Raw genomic sequence first — 6036 nt, forward strand, 5'->3', positions numbered from 1 at the left:
CAGTTTGAGTTACAGTTAACAGAGTCCCATTTGGTAGAGTAACCAAAATGGGAGAAATAGATTGAACATCAGCAAACATACGTAAATCACATCATACATGAGTTGTGGCCCCAGAATCCATTATCCAGAAACCAGAAGAAGAGGTAATAGAAGGGTGGGATAAAGAGAAAACATGGGTATGTAAAGGGGAAATGAAAATACCTGATGAAGGAGAAGAGTAGAGGGTTTTACCAAGTCTGAATCAGTAGTAGAGCCACCAAGGAGTTTGAGTTTGCTCTGAAACTGGTCAAAAAGGACTTGCGCCTGTTCCATAGGACTCGAAAGAGTTGTTGCTGGCGAGACATGGGAAAGAGGCCCTGACTCTAAAGACATCAGGTTGACATATTCCTTTTGCGAAACTGGGGGTGAGATTGTTGGTGTCGGCAACAACGTTGGTTTGGAACTAGGCAGACGTGAAGTTGTTGGATATCCATGTATCTTGTAGCAGCGCTGAATAGTGTGCCCCTTTTAACCCACAGTGAGCACATATTGGTCGTGGTCTAGATGAGAAGGTGTTCGACTGACCGGATCTGGAACGAGAGGAGGGGTTGGTGAAGGTTTGGAACACCGCAGACTCAGGAATCGGAGATGAAGCCATACGCTGATGCTCCTCCTGAGCTATGAGATTATACATCTTGGAAATGTTCGGGAGAGGGTCCAACATCAAGATTTGTCGGCGAGCAGGCTAGTAAGATTTATTGAGTTTCATGAGAAACTAAACGATATTGCGACGTTCGACGAGTTCACAAACTTTGAAGTTGCCTGACAAGTGCAGCCTTGACACGTACGAACCGGATATGGTTCGTAGTTTTTAAGTTCCTCCCAGAGAGCATTGAGCTTGGTGAAGAAGGTGTTCAGATCCATGGACCCCTATTGCAAGGATTCCAGTTTATGTTCAACATGGAAAATCTTGGAAACATTTTTCTGTTTGAAACGCGTTTCCAGGGTTTGCCAAATGAGATATGCGTCGTCAATGTATAGCAACAAGGTGGCGATATCAGAGGATACCGAGTTTGCCAGCCAAGTGCCCAACCAAAGCATTGCATCTGGACCAGGCTCCGAAATCAGGGTGGGTTTCAAGGGGTTTGGGAAGGTTGCCATGAATAAAACCGAGTTTATTCTTGGCGAGAAGAGCTTTAGTGATTGAAAGAGACCAGAGATTATAGTTGAGTTCTCCGGTAAGCTTCTCAGAAACAATGGTGAGGCTAGAACTATCAGCCACATGAAGAAACAAGGGATTAGAGTATGGGTAAGGATTTGTGGGTGATTGGGTATGGTTGATGTTGTTTATGGTGGAGGTGGATGAAGAGTGAGAAGGAGAGATATCAGCCATGATGAAAAAAGAAGATGAAAAGAAAAAGGTAGGGTTTCGGAGACCAGATGTAGAACCAAAAAACAGGGTTAAAAAAAGAGACGACGTAAAATCAGAAATCTGGAAAAAAAAGGGAAACAGAGAGCGGAAGAAAAGATTAGAGCTTTGATACCATTTCGGTGTTTATCAGAAAACCCAAATTTGCAGAAGCCATTGAAGAACTTTGAGAGAAAAACTCGAGAGGAGACAAGTTTGTAAAAGCTTCTGCTTAATTCTTAAAGAATAGTACAATATGTATTTATATACACAAACGAATGAGAAAAAGGCTAAGTCTGCTACTCTACCTATACAAAATAACAAACGAACATGTAAGGAAAAAGTAATATAGAAAAAGCTGATATTTGTCAGGTATAATCACGTCCATCCTCCATTGTACATGTCTTGCCAGACATCACCACAGTCTCGTGATCATTGTGTCGATTAATACTTTTTTCTTTATTTGCGACGAAGACTCGATCGCTCTACTGATGCCAAGTGTCGAAAGCTCAAATAATGTTGCAACACTAATGGCTTCGTGTTTGGATAAGTCTTTCCGAGTATAAATTCCTATGTTTTTATAATATTGATGAATAAGATAAGATAAGATAAAATAAAATAAAATATGCTTAATGAATAAGAACGCAACCAAAAAATAAATAACGACTCATTAACTGTGTTTGTACGAGGATTACAAATAATAATTAAAGGACCGTGTATGTATATATATGTATGCATATGACAGGTAATATTTGATATGATTTGAAATAAAAACGCGTTTCGACTTTTTACAAAATAATTTCGACTGCCCATTAGAAGAATTGGTAGGTCAAGTTTAAATTTAATAAATGAATATGAAACTCTTTTTTTTAATTATAAGAAAAGGATTTAGAATTTAGTTCATACGCGGTCAAATACATTGAGAAACTTTTTTTTTTATTTTATAAGATGTGCTTGTATTACTTCCCGACCAATTAGAGTTTTACAAAAAACTAAACTATACAAAAAGGGATTCTCATACGCAAAGCGGGCAAAAGTAGAACCAGTGACCTAATTTAAACGATACTAATATTGGAGATATTCGTTCATGATTGTATTCGTCGGACTCTGCAGTGAGTATAGGATACTTCTCATCGACCTGTCTACCTTGTGTCGGAGGTGATAGACGGTGTGGATCATCTCCCGATGGATGCGACCGTTCCGTTCGTTCCAAAGCTCATACGCCACAAGTTGCGTAAGTAACTTCATGATGAGGTGAATATGTGATCGGGGCTCATGACCAGCATGTAGCCAAGCTTGGCAGCCATATATGCCCGTGGGAGGGTTTTCCCTCAATTTTCTTGCGAAAAAATGCCACAGTGAAACACTAAAGTCACAAGAGAAGAAGAGGTGCTCGTGTGATTCTTCCTCCCGACAGTAGAGAATACAACGATTCGGTGCGAGGATCCCCCAACTAGCCAGCCTGTCCATAGTCGGTAGCCTCCAGTGAAAAATCTGCCAAACTAAGAAAGTATGTCGCGGGATGCATTTCTTAAACCACACCAAGTTATGCCATCCAACAATAGTTCCCGGGGTTCGAAAAGCTCCCATGTCTGTTTTGTTTTGAAACTAGGTTTATAGTCGTCGTCTGTACATCGCCACAAACATATGTCCGGACCTGCATTAGGCCTCGGTGGATCAGTCTGTAGTAGGAGAATGTGGAGTTGCTGGATGTGGTCGTTTCGCGCACCCGACAAACTCCAGCTTCCGTCCTGTATTGCATCTGCCACCTTAGTCATTTTCGGTAATCGCAACAGTCGAGGATCAGCTGAGCCAATGAAATCAATCAACGGGCCGAGGGACAACCAACTAGTCATACCAAAAAAAAGACATCAATCTTTCTATCTCCTAGGTTAATCTTAGTGAAAGATCCGTACATTGGGAAACTTAGCGGTCTGTAGATAGAGGACCATGTTTTCTTATCTTAAATACAAAAATAGATGTACATGCATCTCTATCTTTTTTTTTTCCATTTATTTATTTTTCAATAATTTTAATATTAAAAATCGTCTATGTACAATACGAAGAATTTGTACCATGTCCACATCACACCGAGCTTATTGAAAACGAGTCACATGATAAGGGACCTTCTCTCTTGGCATTACTCAACACCCCGTCCCCCGTAGACAATAAATCGACGTTTTCATATATATATATATATATATATGTATATGTATATATATTTCATCAAAATTATGCACAACATTCTTTTAAGCAGCATTTTAAAATTTCTATTAGTATTTTTTATATGTTTTATTTTGTGTTTCCAAAATTTATTTATTATTTAGTATTTTCTGCTCTTCCTCTTTAAGTTTAAATTAGATGGGATTTTTTTATATTAGTATTTTTTTTTATTAAAAAAAGGGTTTCGAGTTGTTCATCAAGTTACTCCGAAGTAGACGACAATGTGTATCTTGTCAAGGGCTAAATGACGTAGATATGTTTTTTAATATGAGATGAAAACTATTAATATTTAAATTATATGTTCGATATAATTTATTTAAAATTATAGCATTACAAATAAAATTAAAATATTATTAAGATGATGGTACTAAGATATAACATGATATTTTTATAATTTTTGAGGTTAGAAATTGAGAAATTTTAAGTAAAATATTATAGTATATAAGTTAGAATGGTATATTGAAAATAATATATTTTCTATAAAGGGATAACTATAATATATTATTATAATTATAGAACAAATTTAATGAACCTAAATGAATAATTATTATGATTTATAAAAATAAATAACTTAATTTTAACAAATAAATAAATAAATAAATAACTTACGGAAATAAGTAGGTTTTTGGGATAACTATTGGATATAGATTACACACTCCTTTGGTAATTTATCCTTTTTTTTCTATATAAACTTTTTGCGTTATTGGAATTTTAGGTGCCAATATTATTTTATTTTTCCTGAACCATGGTCCACATTTCTTTTATTTTTATTTGTTGTGATTTGATTCCACACTTAACTGAAATTAACTCCTATATCTCACGTCCGCTCCCTGCCGTACGCTTGGTGGACGCCAGTTACCTTTCTTAAATCTGGTTTTATAATCCTCTTCGCGCACGCCCGTTTCAGGCCACCGGCTCTTCCCGCTCTCCTTCGTTCACCTAACCGTTCCATTCCCCCGACCTTTTCACCGGTTTCACCGGTAAAACCATCCCCTCACAAACCTCTCGTCGAAGTAAAAAGCTCGTGTCTCTGATTGCTCGGACGCGCCCACGTGTCCCCCCACGAGTGGATCTTGTAAAGGGCAAAATCGCCTTCTCATAATTTTGCCTTGGGGTATATTTGGAAATGTGGAATGCTGATGTGGAAACCGGAGCGTCTAGAGATTTCGGTGAAGGGGATATGTCCGAAACAGTAAATCCAATCGTTTATCACCACGTCAGCAAGTGACGTATATAATCCAGTGTGCCCTGATACAGCTGATCCTAGCTCCTCGCGAAGGTGAATTAATGTAAGTGGACTTTCCTGAGAATTTGACCCTTGGACAATGTTATTTACGACTACATATCTGTCCACTATCCCAGTTCAGCGAATCGTAACGTGACAGCTCAGCAAATCCGTATGTTAATTGACCATTGTACCCCTGGTTCGTGGTAAGAGTTAATTTTCGAGGGGAAGGGTAAGAGGAAGGTCTCAGAGGGCTTGCCCTTTTTTATATTAAAATTTTAATATATGCTTCTATTGGATAGGGAAATTTAATAAAAATTCTGAGGAAAAAGATTATTATTTCACGAAGAAATTATTATTTTTTTATTATTTTAAAATTTTCCTTGGGTGTTGTACTTTTCTAATGAGAGCAGATCTTGGTAAATGGAGATGGGGAAGAACAAGCTCTCGCCATTTCCTCTCTCTAAAGGGCTAAAGGTTGTTTTTTTCCCTCTCTGCCAGATTTTCTCGGAAAATTCTCCTCCTTTTTTCTTCACTCGCTTCGAACACTCTCTACTAGATCTGTCTGAAAACTGATCTCCTTCTCCGCCGAAGTCTCTGCCGAAATGGGTTTCTCTCGGTCTCTCTTGTCCTGTTAAAGGGGGAAAACAAGGTGAGATTGGATGTCATCGGAGGTCTCTCGCTGTCTGATAACCCGATGTTTTTGACAATCTTTTCTGGTTTCGATCGCTTATGTCTGCTCATCTTTTTTCTGTCCGATTCTCAGTCTCTCCGTCTGTGTCGCTTTAATCCATGTGGGTGTTTAACGAAACGACTATCACATGCAAGGGGATCTTCATGTTTCCCCTGATATTTGGCTAAATCCGGTGGTTTTTGTTGACTTTTGTCCTGTGAAAATCTGATGCAGATTTTTTTGGGATCTGATCGGTTCTCTAATTGTTCCGATTTTACGTTCCCAGTCCTATTTTTAGAAGTAGCCCTATCTGGTTTCTGATGAATCATCATGCTCGATTTTTCGCTGATTACCTGTTTGACTTCGTTGGAGAAAAAAAATGATGGATTTAGGAAATTTTCAGACATGGCCATGTTTTTTAGGACAATACCCTCGTGCCGATAATGACGTTAGCTAGAAATGATCTATCAGTGTGGTTGAAACCACTGTGAATGTTGTTCTTCTGGTTGCTGGAGATTTTGTAGGGAA

The 6036-nt window shown here is 38.3% G+C and overlaps 1 protein-coding gene across 2 annotated transcripts in view; it reads left to right on the top strand.

Moving 5' to 3' along the window:
* The first annotated feature begins 5223 nt into the window (after positions 1-5223).
* Positions 5224-6036, top strand: part of LOC104802249 (zinc finger CCCH domain-containing protein 30) — a 3571-nt gene continuing 2758 nt past the window's right edge. For both annotated transcript variants that reach the window (XM_010525751.2, XM_010525759.2), the window contains exon 1: positions 5224-5487. The gene's annotated coding sequence lies outside the window, so the exon portion shown is untranslated. The remainder of the gene's footprint in view (positions 5488-6036) is intronic.

The sequence above is a fragment of the Tarenaya hassleriana genome, unplaced genomic scaffold (genome assembly GCF_000463585.1).
Source record: "Tarenaya hassleriana unplaced genomic scaffold, ASM46358v1 Cleome10, whole genome shotgun sequence".
Classification (NCBI taxonomy): Eukaryota; Viridiplantae; Streptophyta; class Magnoliopsida; order Brassicales; family Cleomaceae; genus Tarenaya; species Tarenaya hassleriana.